Raw genomic sequence first — 17,161 nt, forward strand, 5'->3', positions numbered from 1 at the left:
AATAGTTGGCGAATCCCAAAAGGCGCTGAATGGACCGAAGACCACTGGGACGAGGCCACTGCAGAACCGCCGAAACCTTCTGAGGGTCCATGGAAAATCTCACAGCGGAAATGATGTAGCCCAAAAAGGCAACCTGGGGTCGATGAAATTCACACTTCTTGAGCTTACAGAAAAGCTTGTTCTCATGTAACCGTTGCAGCACCCGCTTAACATCCTGGATATGAGACTCCATAGATGCAGAGTAAACCAGGATGTCGTCCAAGTAAACCACCACGCACTGCTGCAACAAGTCATGAAAGACATCATTATTGAACTCCTGAAAGACCGCGGGCACGTTACACAACCCGAAGGGCATAACCAGGGATTCATAGTGGCCGGTTCTGGTGTTGAACGCAGTCTTCCACTTGTCGCCCTCCTTGATCCGTACGAGGTTGTACGCAGCCCTAAGGTCGAGTTTAGTAAAGACTGTTGCTCCCTTGAGACGGTCGAACAACTCGGTAATCAACGGAATTGGGTAAGCATTCTTAATCGTGATTCGATTGAGACCCCTAAAATCAATGCAAGGCTTCAATCCAATTTTCACGAAGAAAAAGCCAGCTCCTGCTGGAGAAGTAGACTTGCGAATGTGCCCCCGGGAAAGTGCATCCGCAACGTACTCCTCCATGGCCTGATTCTCCGCAACCAAAAGAGGATACACCCTGCCACGTGGAGGAGTGGCACCGGGTTGTAAGGTTATGGCACAATCGTATGGACGATGAGGAGGCAGAGCACCGGCGCGCACCTTGTCACACACGCCCAGGTACTCCCCATAGTCAGTGGGCAACACAGAGTCCGATGAGGCACACAACACCTTAACAGGTCCATGGATGCAACCGGCCCCACACTGTGGAGACCATGAGAGAATCTCGGCCGACCGCCAATCAAAGATCGGATTGTGCTTCTGAAGCCAGGGATATCCCAAAACCACGGAGTACTGCGGGGAAGAAATTACCTGGAAACAGGCCAACTCCCTGTGAACAGCCCCAATAGCTACTTCAACCGGCAAGGTCTCGTGGGTAACCTGCGGCGGTTGCAGGGGCCTGCCATCTATCGCGGTTTATCTTTGCGGGACACCGGGGACGAGGAAACTCCACCCAAGATCTGCCCCCGACAGGATCTCAGGTGCGAGCATTTCCCGGACGGACCGGACTGCCGAAAATGCCCACCGAGACCACAGTACAGGCAGCGACCCTCCCGACGCCGAGAGGCCCGCTCCCCCTCGGAAAGGCGAGCAAACCCCAGCTGCATGGGCTCACCACCAGACAAGCCATCCCCAGGAGGTGTGGGAGGAGAGGGAGGAATGGGTGGGACAAAAAATGGCGCCAATTGGTTAGGAGGCCTCCGCAGATGCTCCTTAAGTGAAGGCCTCTCCCTGAGCCTGGTGTCAATCAGGATTAGGAAGAAAAAGAGTGCTTTGAGCTCCACAGGCAGTTGTTTGGCTGCAATCTCGTCCTTCAATGCATCTGAGAGACCATGAGAGAAAGCAGCCACCAGAGTTTCATTGTTCCAACCCACCTCTGCCGCCAGGGTACGAAATTCTATGGCGTACTCGGCAACGGTTTGTGAACCCTGATGCATGGACATGAGCAGCTTTGCAGCAGAGGCGGAGCGAGCAGGCACATCAAATACCGTATGGAAGGAGGCAACAAAACCGGCAAACTCGTGAATCATGGGGTTATCGTTCTCCCATAAGGGATTTGCCCAGGCCAAGGCCTTGTTTGAGAGCAGCGAGATCAGGAAGCCCACCTTTGACCTCTCAGTAGGAAAAGCGTGGGGTATCAATTCAAAATATATGCCCACTTGGTTAAGGAAACCCCAACACTGACTCTGCTTACCCCCAAAGCGCTGTGGAAGGGGGGCTGAACCAGTCATACCTCTGGGCACCGCAGGTGCGGCAGCAGATGTGGAGGTAGGCGCAACAACCGGAGCAACAGTGGGAGTGACCACAGGAGTGACAACCGGCCTATTAGCACCAGGAGTAAGGTGCGCTGTGCATGCAAGCAGCGTCTGCAACGCCTGAGTGAACTGATCCAGCAAGAGATCCTGCTGATCAAGTCTGGCAACCAACATAGGGAGCGAGGGCGTACCTGCACCGTCAGGATTCATGGCATTCGTGTAGTGTCAGGGAGCGGGGAGCCAGACACACAAGGAGGTGCAATTAAAGGTAGGTTTATTATACAAAAACAAGACAGAGTCTATGCAAGTCCAACAGCAACAGCAGATGACTTGATAGGACAGTAGCCAGGAAGGATGGCCGCCAGAGCCGGGGTCAGAAGCCAGGAAGGATGATCGCCAGAGCCGGGGTCAGAAGCCAGGAAGGATGGTCGCCAGAGCCGGGGTCAGAAGCCAGGAAGGATGGTCGCCAGAGCCGGGGTCAGAAGCCAGGAAGGAGTCTTGCCAAAGCCGAGTCGGTATCCAGGAGAGCAATGAGAAACTAAACAGGAGCTTGCTGCTGTGCAACAGACAGGACACGAATGCCATGGACAGCTACAAAAAGCAGACTTATATGTGATAAGCCGCCACCTCCTGGGGGAGGAGCCGCAGAGGGCTGAAAGCATAAAGGATCCCACAATGCTTTGCAGACACCTAAGATGGATGCCAGCACATGGAGCAGCACAAGCCCTGAGGAAAGGTAGGACCTTGACACTGGGTTGGGGGTTTGGGCCATAGCACCTTATTGATACAAAAGGGCCATGATGATCTCTTCCTGGAATTTTAGGAAGGATCCACTTCTTTTTGTGAAACTAAGTACAGCTTCATCATCTGGTCATTGAAGTCCACCCCTCCCATGTTAAGGTTATAGTCGTGGACACAGAGGGGCTTCTCAACAACACCAGCTGCTGTGGCAATTTGTATGCTCGTGCCTGTGTGAATGGAAGATAGGATGAAAACATCCCGTTTGTCCTTCCACTTCACTACGAGAAATTCCCCCCTTTCTAAGATGGATATTTACAAGCCAGTGGAGGAAGCCCCGGCGATAAGGTCGCACGGTGCCAAATGTGCCAATTCCAAGATTCTACAAATGTATAAATAGTGGCACGTTTGAATAAAAATTGTCAATGTATAAGTGGTACCCCATATGGAAAAAGGATAACACCAAGTCCCAAACTATCTTGCCACTGTTCCCCATGTTTCCTGGGCATCCGGGGGGCTCCACGTGACTATCTTTTCCCTTGTAAATCTGAAACTTATATGTATAGCCTGTTGCCCTCTCACAGGTCTTTCAGATCTTGACCTAATTACTGGCATGCTTGCTGGAGAGAATGTGGATGCAAGATGGCCAGAAAAACGAATGAGGGACTCATCAACACAGATGTTTTGCTGGGGAGTATAGACTTCAAATTTTTGGTTAAGGTGATTTATGAGGGATCAGATTTTGTGGAGCCAGTCAAATTCAGGGTCACCCCGAGGATGACAGAGTGTATTATCATTGAAATGCATAAAACGCATTATATTCTGATATCTATGCCTGGCCATGGCAGCAGAGAACATGGGCATATGATGCATCGGGTCTGTGGACCAATACAACCACAATTAATTTTTTTTAGTAATACCCATGTTGAGTATTAGGCCCAAAAAAACTTTAAAGTCGGAAACTGTAATACGTTTCCATGCAAATGGTCTAGCAAGGTTGGCGGTGATAAAAAGTATTGTGCATATAAATTGTTTTGATCCACAATCAATGCATACAGATCTTCCGTGAAAAACCGCTCCAAAAAATCAAGGTGAGTAGTTACATTTGCTGTTTCCACCTGAATTGTTGGACAGTGAATGGGGAAAGTACGGGTGCTTCCGAATTTGTGGGCTGCCAATCAGGATTTGCAAGCATAGCAGGAAGGACACTAGAGGTCTATGGGCCTGTGTTCGAATTTTTGGTGGCTGAGGGACACTACTTGTGCTAGCCACTGAACCAGCTTGTACTGCAGTTATGGGACTGCCAGGTCACCAAGTGATACTGCAGTGCTGTTATGTAAAAGACCAGGATGTACTAGGCTGCTGGTGCTCGCCAGTTCACCAAAAGGTAGAGCGGCACTAGTACTGGCACTCTGCTGCATATGAGAATCATCATGCAATTGTAAAATCTCAGCAACCAGGGAATGGGGTCAGGTACACCTGACAATAGCAGGGACCTCTTCTCCATTGTCTGCGCTATTGTCTGCGCTATCTGTCAGGGTGCCGCTGCTGTCTACAGGTTTGTATTCTGAGGCAGATTCTGTCAGTGAGGCTTCCCCTTCACTCTCACCTAACATGCTCAGAATACTGTAGGCCTCTTCACTAGAGTATCTTTCGTTGGACATTTTCGCCACTAAATTTATAGGTATCTAGTGCAACTCACGAAAAAAGAGCACCTGGCTGTCAGGGACTGCTTGAACTGCTGCAAAAAAATGTACCTGCAAGTGCTAAGAAAGATTAGGCCTGATTCTGCGAACACTGTAGTTTTGTTTGCAATGTACCAAGTGACAGTGATCTGCTGACACTGCACTTGCTGGGGGAGAGGGGGGTAAGCATAGGGGCTAAATGCAGGTGCTGGCAGGTGTCGGGGCTGATTCCACTTATGCTGCATTTTTGGCGACACTATACTAATGTGAACGCTGGTATAGTGCAGAGCTGATCAAATATATTGATCTGTTCAGACACTATACTAGCAATGGAGGTTTATTGTGTATGTGAGTGTGTTCCTGGCAATCAAGGGGTTAAATGTAAGGACTTGGTGTAATGACGGGCAATCTGACCCTATCTGGGAGGGATGCTAACTGACGCTAACTGATGCTAATGCTATCTGAAATTGCCGGTGACACTAATACAGTAATCAGTAAATAAATCTGTACACTGTACTAATGACACTGGTGACAGGGCAGTGAAGGGGTTAACTGGGGGGGGGGAGTGTTTTAACTGTAAGAGTGTGCTGATTTTACTCACCGTGTCTTCTTTCTTCTCTCTCTGGGATGGAATGTGCCCAGAGAGAGAAAATATCATAATTTCCTGTACCTGTGTAAGTGTAAACACAGGTACAGTAAGATCCCTGATAGGCCAGGGATCGGTCATCGATTTAGGCTGAACATCACTGTCCTAAATCTGATGATTGATCCCTTGGGGACCGAATCATGGCATTTGCGGGTCAGCGGGTGCGCATGTGTGCCCCCTGGCTTGTGATCACAGTGGGAGCACAAATCACGTATATATATTCATGATTTTGCGCACCCTTGCTGCTCTCTAGCAGTATTACTGCTATAGGGCAGACAGGAATCAGTTAAAGGAGAAAGAAAATAATAAATCAAAATTATGGGAGTGGGGGGGTAACACGGGAAGGAATAAGGAAAGGGTGGATACCATCTATACTTGAAAGGCCCCAGAAGGAACAGCTGCAAAGGCTTCAAAATTGGAGGACAACTGTCATTATTGGATACAGTATATATTTCAGATTAGAAAATAGTATGCATTCAAAATGGTAACATTCATTAAAACATGCATTTGTTTGCAGAACATGTAAAATACACTACAAAACAGGAAAGAGAATTAATAATAGGATTAGCATCAAAAGAAGACAAACAACAAATCACACCTGCCAATTGTTTCTTTTTACACACACAAACACACTATAAAAGTGATCTTGGCTTAATCCTGTGCTCCTTTGCCCTCTAGGGTCCAAGTTTAGCATTGCCTCTTATTTAACCATGACTATACTAGTTCGACATTTACTAAAAGTCCTTTACCTTTTTGAAGTCACTTTTCCGCTCACCACGGCAAGGTCTTAATTGCTTCAGTTAGGTGTAATTTGCTGTCTAACATCTGTTGCTTCACCTTATTCTTAGTAACTCAGCCCCAAAGGGTCTGGTATGTATTTTGGGTGGACACAATATTTGCAGTATAATTTGCCTGCAAATGCCAGCTTCCTTAAAAAAAAGAAGCTGGCAATGTCAGCTGTAAAAGTAATTCGCCGGAAATTTTAAAATGTTCCCTTTGTGCCAGTGCTAAAAAAAACAAAACCACTGCACCTGGCTAAATGGATTTTTGCATTGGTACATGTTCTCCCCCCATGCTATTTTTTGACATCCTCTTGTCTATTGGCCCAGAAAATGGGCAGTTATAATTTGAAAGATTTGGCTCCCATTGATTTCAATAGGGTTTGGGTTCAGCATCAGAACTTTTTAGAAATTTGCAGAACCCCTGTCAAACTGAACACAGAGCTGTTTGTCTCATCACTAGTGGTGATTAATGGTATATTTTCTGAAGGGTGTAGAGCTATGAGTGGTGAGCTTTAGGGTTCTTTTCTTGGGCCAATTTTTTTAATGTGTTCATAAAGGATATAGAGATTATAATCAATCCCAGTGTTTACTAATGATGCAAAGCTTTCAAGAGAGGGAAAGTCCCGAAAAATGAGGGAAAGTTGAGTCTTAAATAAACAAATAAGAGAGACATGGTTTAAAGTGATTGTAAAGCTTTAGTGTTTTTTTTTTAATACAAAAATAGGCATAATACTCACCTGCTGTGTGCAAAGGTTTTGCACAGAGCAGCCTTGATCCTCTTCTGCTGGTGCTCCTGGCTCCTTCTCTTTGGGTAATGGCCCCCTAGAAAGCTGATTTCTAGGGGGCACCCATGTGGCCTTGATCCTAAGCCCCCTGTGTCTGGTTCTATGGACACTGACAACATGGCTCAGCTCTGCCCCCCACTCCCTCTTCACAAAATTAGATTGCCAATGGCTCCCACTGCAATCAAACTGCCCTATGAGGAGGAAGAGAGCAGAGAGACACTGCTCTCGTGCACAGCACTGGATTGAGATTGGACTCACATAAGTATAAAGGGGGTGGAGGTGGGTTCCAGTAGCACAAAAGGTTTTTACTGCTGAACTCCAGGTTTTCTGTGACTTTAAATAGTTTGTTTGGACCAAGCTGGTCCAAATGAACTATTTTCCTCACAAAGTGTTGCACTGGCTCTAAGCACTGCATGTACTGTATATATCTACATACAATACACAGTGCTGGGTTCCAGCTGTGAGATAGAGACTTCCTTTCACACCCAGAACAATGCGGAGTAGGTCTGGGTGACGCTCAGCCAGTCATAGGCAGCTTTGTATTCTGTGAATGAATACAAAGCTTCCTCTGATTGGCTGTGGTGGAGAAGCAGGCTGATGACATCATGTTCTTCAACTCCAATCGGAGGAAGCTTTGTATTCATTCACAAAATACAAAGCTTTCTATGAATGGCTGAGCCCTGCTCAGACTGACTGCATTGTTCCAGGCATGAGACAGAGAGTCTCTGTCTCACAGATGGAACTCAGCATTGAGTACTGTATGTAGCTAAAGCTACATATGGTTCATACAGTGCTTAGAGCCAGTGCAGCCTTTAGTGAAGGAAAACGTTTGTTTGAACCAGCTTGGTCAAAACAAAGTATTTAAAGTCACATAAAACTCAGAGATCAGCTTTAATTTAACTTAACCTTATTTGCCTGCTCCTCAATCTTCTTTAACATTTGGCTCTTAGTTTGTTTTTGTTTTTTTTTGGGGGGGGGGGACGGGTGACTGGTTTTGACAGGGACCAGTTCCCACTTCACCCAGATCCCCCTTTACCCACAGCCTTCTGGGGCACATCACAGGTCCCAGAAGTCTGCTTTACCATTCATAAACCACAGCATGGTTCACACATGAGAGCCGTGAGAGTGAGAGCCAGCTATGAAGCCACAAGTCTTTAGAACAGGTTACCCTTAGTTAATATGACTACGGGAAACCTGCTCAGACTGACTGCATTGTTCCAGGCATGAGACAGAGAGTCAGAACAGGTTCCCCTTAGTTAACATGACATAAAATGCTCTGAAGTCCAGTGAAGAACTGGCTCAGGTGAGTACAGCGCTGGACTACTGGACAGTATTTGTTGCTGCTGACTTTTAATTTTTTGAGGGGAGACTGAAGCTTCTCTTTATGGTTAAAGAAAAGGGATGCTAGTGATGCTCATTTTCATGGCACAGATAAATTAGGATATTTCTTTTTTTTTCTTACTCAATTATTCATATGTTCTTGTTTTTATTGAACATGCTCATACACTATATTGTCAAAAGTATTGGGATGCCTGCCTTTACACGCACATGAACTTTAATGGCATCCCAGTCTTAGTCCGTAGGTTTCAATATTGAGTTGGCCCACCCTTTGCAGCTATAACAGCTTCAACTCTTCTGGGAAGGCTGTCTACAAGGTTTAGGAGTGTGTCTAAGAGAAAGTTTGACCATCTTCCAGAATTGCATTTGTGAGGTCAGGCTCTAATGTCAGACAAGAAGGCCTGGTTCACAGTCTACGCTCTAATTCATCCCAAAGGCATTCTTTCGGGTTGAGGTCAGAACTCTGTACAGGCCAGTCAAGTTCTTCCACCCCAAACTCGCTAATCCATGTCTTTATGGATCTTGCTTTGTGCACTGGCGCGCACTCATGGTGGAACAGGAAGGAGCCATTTTCAAACTGTTCCCACAAAGTGAAATTATCCAAAATGTCTTGGTATGCTGATGCCTTAAGAGTTTTCTTTTCACTGGAACTAAGGTGCCAAGCCCAACCCCTGAATAACAACCCCACACCATAATCACCCTTCCACCAAACATTATGGCACAAGTACTGTTTTCCTGGCAACCACCAAACCCAGACACATCCATTGGATTGCCAGACAGAGAAGCGTGATTCTTCACTCCAGAGAACACATCTCCACTGCTCTAGAGTCCAGTGGTGGCGTGCTTTACACCACTGCATCCAACACTTTGCATTGCATTTGGTGATGCAAGGCTTGGATGTAGCTGCTCGGCCATGGAAACTTATTCCATGAAGCTCTCTACACACTGTTGTTCTGCTAATCTGAAGGCCACACAAAGTTTGGAGGTCTTTACCTATTGACTCTGCTCTGTCAAGTGGCCTACCACTTGGTGGCTGAGTTGTTGTTGTTCCCAGTTACTTCCACTTTGTTATAATACCACTAACAGTTAACTGTGGAATATTTAGTAGCAAGGAAATTTAATGGATGGACTTATTGCACAGATGGCAACCTTGAATTCACTGAGCTCCTGAGAGCGACCCATTCTTTCACAAATGTTTGTAGAAGCAGTCTGCATGCCTAGGGGCTTGATTGTTTTACACCTGTGGCCATGGAGGTGATTTGAACACCTGAATCCAATGATTTGGAAGGGTGTCCCAAAACGTTTGGCAATATAGTGTATATCTCTTCCTTGCGTTGTAAAATGTTATAAGCTTTAAATAAAAGAATTTATAAAAAGTCTGAGATGAACAGAGATCCTTTTTTAACACTGCTCAACCATATTTTGACCTGCACAAAGACAAGGATGGGCCATTATATTTTGTGACTGGTTACCACTCAAAAGTGCAGAGCTGAAAAAACACTACTCTGGCCCCAAGCAGAATAACTAGTTGTGAAAACACTGAGAAGAGACCATTTTTATTCAGAAGGAATTAGCATTTCTCCTGTAATGACTCCAAAAACTAATTAATTCTTTCTGATTCATAAACATATAAGAATAAACACTGATAAAATGTAATTTTGATATGATATGATATGATATGTGTACCTTGTACAGATGGATGTTCTGTTGTAGCCATAGTCCTTCCTAAAAGGAAATATAAAGATCTATAAATATTTTTTGTAGTGTAAAGGACCTAAAGGTTAAAGAACCTTAAGGGTTTAGAACCACTTTAAATTCAGTTTACAGTTCCTGCTACTAAATACAGCAGTAATAGAACACAAATATATATATTTTTTAATATAAAAAAGGGATGCTAGTGATGCTTATTTTCATGACACAGATAAATTAGGATATTTCTTTTTTTCTTTCTTACTCATAGTTACATAGTTAGTCTGGCTGAAAAAAGACAACAGTCCATCCATTTCAACCATAAAAAAAAAAGTTATAATCCTACACCCCCAGTTGATCCAGAGGAAGGCCAAGAACCCATCAAAGCATGACCTAATTTGCTGCTGCAGGGGAAAATATTCCTTCCTGATCACCCGAGAGGCAATCGGATATTCCCTGGATCAACTTTACCTATAAATAGTAACCTGTTATATTCTGTGTATCGAAGAAAGAATCCAGGTCTTTTTTAAAGCAATCCACTGAGCTGGCCAGAACCAACTCTTGAGGGAGTCTATTCCACATTTTCACATCTCCCCTTAATCTCCTCTTCTCAAGAGAGAATCAATTCAGTTCCTCTAATCTTTCCTCATAGCTGAGCTCCTCCATGCCTCTTATCAGTTTGGTTGGCCTTCTCTGTGCTTTCTCCAGTTCCCCAATGTTCTTTTTGTGAATTGGTGCCCAAAACTGAACTGCATATTTCAGATGAGGATTTACTAATGATTTGTGCAGTGGTAAAATGATATCTCTCTCTCTGGAGTCTAAACCACTTTTCATACGAGAGAGGATTTTGCTCAGTTTAGAAACCGCAGCTTTGCATTGCATGCCATTATTAACCTTGCAATCTACCAGAACTCCCAGATCCTTCTCCACCATTGATTGCCCCAGTTTTACTCCCCCTAGTATGTATGATGCATGCATATTCTTAGCACCCAAGTGCCTAAAGTTACATTTATCAACAATAAACCTCATTTGCCACATAGTTGTCCAATTAAACAGTGCATTCAGGTCAGTTTTTAAGTTGGAGACATCCTGTAAAGACGTTATTCCACTGCACAGCTTGGTGTTATCTGAAAAGACTGAAATGGGATTTTTAATCCCAGACCCTATATCGTTTATAACTATATTAAAAAAATAAAAGGGTCCCAACACTGAACCTTGTACACCACTGACAACCCTAGACCATTCAGAGTATGAATCATTAACCACTACTCTCTGAATACGATTTTTCCAAGCATGTAGACTTTATCTTACACATTAGTCGTGTGTGGGGAACTGTGTCAAACGCTTTTGCAAAATCCAAGTATAACTCATCCACCGCCACCCCTCTGTCCAAGGTTTTGACGCCTCCTCATAAAAAGAAATAATATTTGTTTGATAAATTCTGTCTTTACTGAATCCATGCTGTCTGTTGCTTAAAATATTTTTTTCCAGCAAGAACTACTCATGTGGTTTTTTATTAAACTCTCCAGTATCTTCCCAACTACAGAAGTTAAACTAACATGTCTATAATTACTTGGCAAAGATTTTTACCCCATTTTAAATGAATTGTGTTTATAGTGTTTATTATTTATATATAGAGATGAGCGAAGTATTCAAAAATTCGATTCGGCTGATTCGGCGAATTCGAGGAATAAATTCGATTCGAGTCGAATATATTCGCTGCGAATTTAACTTATAAAAAAGGATGTTTCTAGGCTTCAGAGAGCCTTTATATTAGTGCAGAACACTGTACCTTTAATTAAAATGCCCTTGGAGTCTGCTGGGGAAGAGAAATAATACTGTCAGTCAGTATGACATGCAGATGAGTGCCGTCGATCTTAGAATCACCGCACATTTCACTCATTTGGGCAGTCACGGGGCCAAAACCAGAGTGTGGAGCCACAGTGTGGCGGTGGAGGCAGCAGCAATGGGAGGCCATACAGCACCCTATGACAAAATGGAACCCACCAGCAGTGTGTGGAGACCTGAAAGTGGCACATGGCAGAGTGTGGCGATGGAGACAGCAGCAATGGGAGGCCGTACAGGGACCCATGAGACACTCTGGACCTGGCAGCAGCATGAGGAGGCGGTACGGGGGCCCATGGCAGATTACGGGCCTGGCAGCAGCAATGGGAGGCCCGTAATCTGCCAGCACCCTATGACAAAATGGAACCCACCAGCAGTGTGAGGAGACCTGAAAGTGGCACATTGCAGAGTGTGGCGATGGAGACAGCAGCAATGGGAGGCCATACAGGGACCCATGAGGCACTCTGGACCTGGCAGCAGCATGAGGAGTCGGTACGGGGGCCCATGGCAGATTACGGGCCTGGCAGCAGCAATGGGAGGCCCGTAATCTGCCAGCACCCTATGACAAAATGGAACCCACCAGCAGTGTGAGGAGACCTGAAAGTGGCACATGGCAGAGTGTGGCGATGGAGACAGCAGCAATGGGAGGCCGTACAGGGACCCATGACACACTCTGGACCTGGCAGCAGCATGAGGAGGCGGTACAGGGGCCCATGGCAGATTACGGGCCTGGCAGCAGCAATGGGAGGCCCGTAATCTGCCAGCACCCTATGACAAAATGGAACCCACCAGCAGTGTGAGGAGACCTGAAAGTGGCACATGGCAGAGTGTGGCGATGGAGACAGCAGCAATGGGAGGCCGTACAGGGACCCATGACAGATTACGGGCCTGGCAGCAGCATGAGGAGGCGGTACAGGGGCCCATGACAGATTACGGGCCTGGCAGCAGCAATGGGAGGCCCGTAATCTGCCAGCACCCTATGACAAAATGGAACCCACCAGCAGTGTGAGGAGACCTGAAAGTGGCACATTGCAGAGTGTGGCGATGGAGACAGCAGCAATGGGAGGCCGTACAGGGACCCATGACAGATTACGGGCCTGGCAGCAGCATGAGGAGGCGGTACAGGGGCCCATGGCAGATTACGGGCCTGGCAGCAGCAATGGGAGGCCCGTAATCTGCCAGCACCCTATGACAAAATGGAACCCAGCAGCAGTGTGAGGAGACCTGAAAGTGGCACATGGCAGAGTGTGGCGATGGAGACAGCAGCAATGGGAGGCCGTACAGGGACCCATGAGACACTCTGGACCTGGCAGCAGCATGAGGAGGCGGTACGGGGGCCCATGGCAGATTACGGGCCTGGCAGCAGCAATGGGAGGCCCATAATCTGCCAGCACCCTATGACAAAATGGAACCCACCAGCAGTGTGAGGAGACCTGAAAGTGGCACATGGCAGAGTGTGGCGATGGAGACAGCAGCAATGGGAGGCCGTACAGGGACCCATGACAGATTACGGGCCTGGCAGCAGCATGAGGAGGCGGTACAGGGGCCCATGACAGATTACGGGCCTGGCAGCAGCAATGGGAGGCCCGTAATCTGCCAGCGCCCTATGACAAAATGGAACCCACCAGCAGTGTGAGGAGACCTGAAAGTGGCACATTGCAGAGTGTGGCGATGGAGACAGCAGCAATGGGAGGCCGTACAGGGACCCATGACAGATTACGGGCCTGGCAGCAGCATGAGGAGGCGGTACAGGGGCCCATGGCAGATTACGGGCCTGGCAGCAGCAATGGGAGGCCCGTAATCTGCCAGCACCCTATGACAAAATGGAACCCACCAGCAGTGTGAGGAGACCTGAAAGTGGCACATGGCAGAGTGTGGCGATGGAGACAGCAGCAATGGGAGGCCGTACAGGGACCCATGAGACACTGTGGACCTGGCAGCAGCATGAGGAGTCGGTACGGGGGCCCATGGCAGATTACGGGCCTGGCAGCAGCAATGGGAGGCCCGTAATCTGCCAGCACCCTATGACAAAATGGAACCCACCAGCAGTGTGAGGAGACCTGAAAGTGGCACATGGCAGAGTGTGGCGAAGGAGACAGCAGCAATGGGAGGCCGTACAGGGACCCATGACACACTCTGGACCTGGCAGCAGCATGAGAAGGCGGTACAGGGGCCCATGGCAGATTACGGGCCTGGCAGCAGCAATGGGAGGCCCATAATCTGCCAGCACCCTATGACAAAATGGAACCCACCAGCAGTGTGAGGAGACCTGAAAGTGGCACATGGCAGAGTGTGGCGATGGAGACAGCAGCAATGGGAGGCCGTACAGGGACCCATGAGACACTCTGGACCTGGCAGCAGCATGAGGAGTCGGTACGGGGGCCCATGGCAGATTACGGGCCTGGCAGCAGCAATGGGAGGCCCGTAATCTGCCAGCACCCTATGACAAAATGGAACCCACCAGCAGTGTGAGGAGACCTGAAAGTGGCACATGGCAGAGTGTGGCGATGGAGACAGCAGCAATGGGAGGCCGTACAGGGACCCATGACAGATTACGGGCCTGGCAGCAGCATGAGCAGGCGGTACAGGGGCCCATGACAGATTACGGGCCTGGCAGCAGCAATGGGAGGCCCATAATCTGCCAGCACCCTATGACAAAATGGAACCCACCAGCAGTGTGAGGAGACCTGAAAGTGGCACATGGCAGAGTGTGGCGATGGAGACAGCAGCAATGGGAGGCCGTACAGGGACCCATGAGACACTCTGGACCTGGCAGCAGCATGAGGAGGCGGTACGGGGGCCCATGGCAGATTACGGGCCTGGCAGCAGCAATGGGAGGCCCATAATCTGCCAGCACCCTATGACAAAATGGAACCCACCAGCAGTGTGAGGAGACCTGAAAGTGGCACATGGCAGAGTGTGGCGATGGAGACAGCAGCAATGGGAGGCCGTACAGGGACCCATGACAGATTACGGGCCTGGCAGCAAGCATGAGGAGGCGGTACAGGGGCCCATGACAGATTACGGGCCTGGCAGCAGTAATGGGAGGCCCGTAATCTGCCAGCACCCTATGACAAAATGGAACCCACCAGCAGTGTGAGGAGACCTGAAAGTGGCACATGGCAGAGTGTGGCGATGGAGACAGCAGCAATGGGAGGCTGTAGAGGGACCCATGCCACACTCTGGAACTGGCAGCAGCATGAGGAGGCGGTACAGGGGCCCATGGCAGATTACGGGCCTGGCAGCAGCAATGGGAGGCCCGTAATCTGCCAGCACCCTATGACAAAATGGAACCCACCAGCAGTGTGAGGAGACCTGAAAGTGGCACATGGCAGAGTGTGGCGATGGAGACAGCAGCAATGGGAGGCCGTACAGGGACCCATGAGACACTCTGGACCTGGCAGCAGCATGAGGAGTCGGTACGGGGGCCCATGGCAGATTACGGGCCTGGCAGCAGCAATGGGAGGCCCGTAATCTGCCAGCGCCCTATGACAAAATGGAACCCACCAGCAGTGTGAGGAGACCTGAAAGTGGCACATTGCAGAGTGTGGCGATGGAGACAGCAGCAATGGGAGGCCGTACAGGGACCCATGACAGATTACGGGCCTGGCAGCAGCATGAGGAGGCGGTACAGGGGCCCATGACAGATTACGGGCCTGGCAGCAGCAATGGGAGGCCCATAATCTGCCAGCACCCTATGACAAAATGGAACCCACCAGCAGTGTGAGGAGACCTGAAAGTGGCACATGGCAGAGTGTGGCGATGGAGACAGCAGCAATGGGAGGCCGTACAGGGACCCATGACACACTCTGGACCTGGCAGCAGCATGAGGAGGCGGTACAGGGGCCCATGGCAGATTACGGGCCTGGCAGCAGCAATGGGAGGCCCGTAATCTGCCAGCACCCTATTACAAAATGGAACCCACCAGCAGTGTGAGGAGACCTGAAAGTGGCACATGGCAGAGTGTGGCGATGGAGACAGCAGCAATGGGAGGCCGTACAGGGACCCATGACACACTCTGGACCTGGCAGCAGCATGAGGAGTCGGTACGGGGGCCCATGGCAGATTACGGGCCTGGCAGCAGCAATGGGAGGCCCGTAATCTGCCAGCACCCTATGACAAAATGGAACCCACCAGCAGTGTGAGGAGACCTGAAAGTGGCACATGGCAGAGTGTGGCGATGGAGACATGGGCCCCCTGGCCACGCTTGACTTTCTGGCCACATAGTTGACATACGGCTACGTTTACTTCCTCGGGCGGCTTGACGAAATATTGCCACACCACCGAGTAGGAAACTTTGCCCCCGCTACTCCTCACTGGCTGACTGCTATTTCCTCCGTGCACACCGGCACCACTACTGGCCGTGGTGGTAGGCTGCAGTGGAGCTGGTGCTCTACTCCGTGGCCGTTTGCCTCCACTGACACTGCTGCGACCCTGCTGCCTCCTGGGCAACCCACCGACTGTTTTGCTCGCTGCCAAGCTGGCACCCTCTTCTCCTGATGATGCAGAAGCAATAGCCTGATGACGACGAGGCTGCCAAGTGCGATCAGCCTCATCATCATCAATTAGGGTCTCCGCCTCACTACTAGCCCCCTCGGCTGTGTGTGGGTCAGGAGACAGACCTGTCTCTAGACCGGCTACCGAGCCACTCTCCTCGCCAGTACTTCTTCGCCTGGCTGCTGAAGAGGCGGATGTCTCCCCCCGTTCCTGACCGCCCTGTTAGCTCTTCCTCACTGTACAGTGGGGCTGAGCCCACAGCATGCGATACTTCGCTTGGTGAGGGAACACCAAAGGACAGGGGCAGGTAGAGGACACGTGATTTCAGTGGGCTTGCTCCCGGGCCATGCCAACTAACGGTTGTGTCTGACGTACCCACCGACCGTTGGCTGTAGGTGTCAGAGGTGACCTGGGAAGAGGAAGACGACCGAGCCAACCAATCGATGACGGCAGGGTTGTCGGTGGAGACACGACCGCTGGATGACACCGGGAGCACTGGACTCTGGCTGCAACTAGTGCTGCCTCGACCCCTTCCTCTGCTGCCACGTCTGCTCGCTCCTGAATCATTGCCTCCTCTGCCACTCCTCTGCGTGTTGTCTGACATACTCTTTAATTCAATGATTCTGTGTCCCTGAGTAACGATTCTGTGTCCCTGAGTAACAATTCTGTGTCTGTCCCTGAGTAACAATTCTGTGTCCCTCAGTAACAATTCTGTGTCCCTCAGTAACAATTCTGTGTCTGTCCCTGAGTAACAATTCTGTGTCCCTCAGTAACAATTCTGTGTCCCTCAGTAACAATTCTGTGTCCCTCAGTAACAATTCTGTGTCTGTCCCTGAGTAACAATTCTGTGTCCCTGAGTAACAGTTCTGTGTCCCTGAGTAACAATTCTGTGTCCCTGAGTAACAGTTCTGTGTCCCTGAGTAACAATTCTGTGTCCCTCAGTAACAATTCTGTGTCCCTCAGTAACAATTCTGTGTCCCTCAGTAACAATTCTGTGTCTGTCCCTGAGTAACAATTCTGTGTCTGTCCCTGAGTAACAATTCTGTGTCCCTGAGTAACAATTCTGTGTCCCTGAGTAACAATTCTGTGTCCCTCAGTAACAATTCTGTGTCTGTCCCTGAGTAACAATTCTGTGTCCCTCAGTAACAATTCTGTGTCCCTCAGTAACAATTCTGTGTCTGTCCCTGAGTAACAATTCTGTGTCTGTCCCTGAGTAACAAT

Source organism: Staurois parvus, unplaced genomic scaffold, assembly GCF_062004578.1.
Source record: "Staurois parvus isolate SC_StPar_1 unplaced genomic scaffold, SC_StPar_1.0 ptg000059l, whole genome shotgun sequence".
In the NCBI taxonomy this organism is placed as follows: Eukaryota; Metazoa; Chordata; class Amphibia; order Anura; family Ranidae; genus Staurois; species Staurois parvus.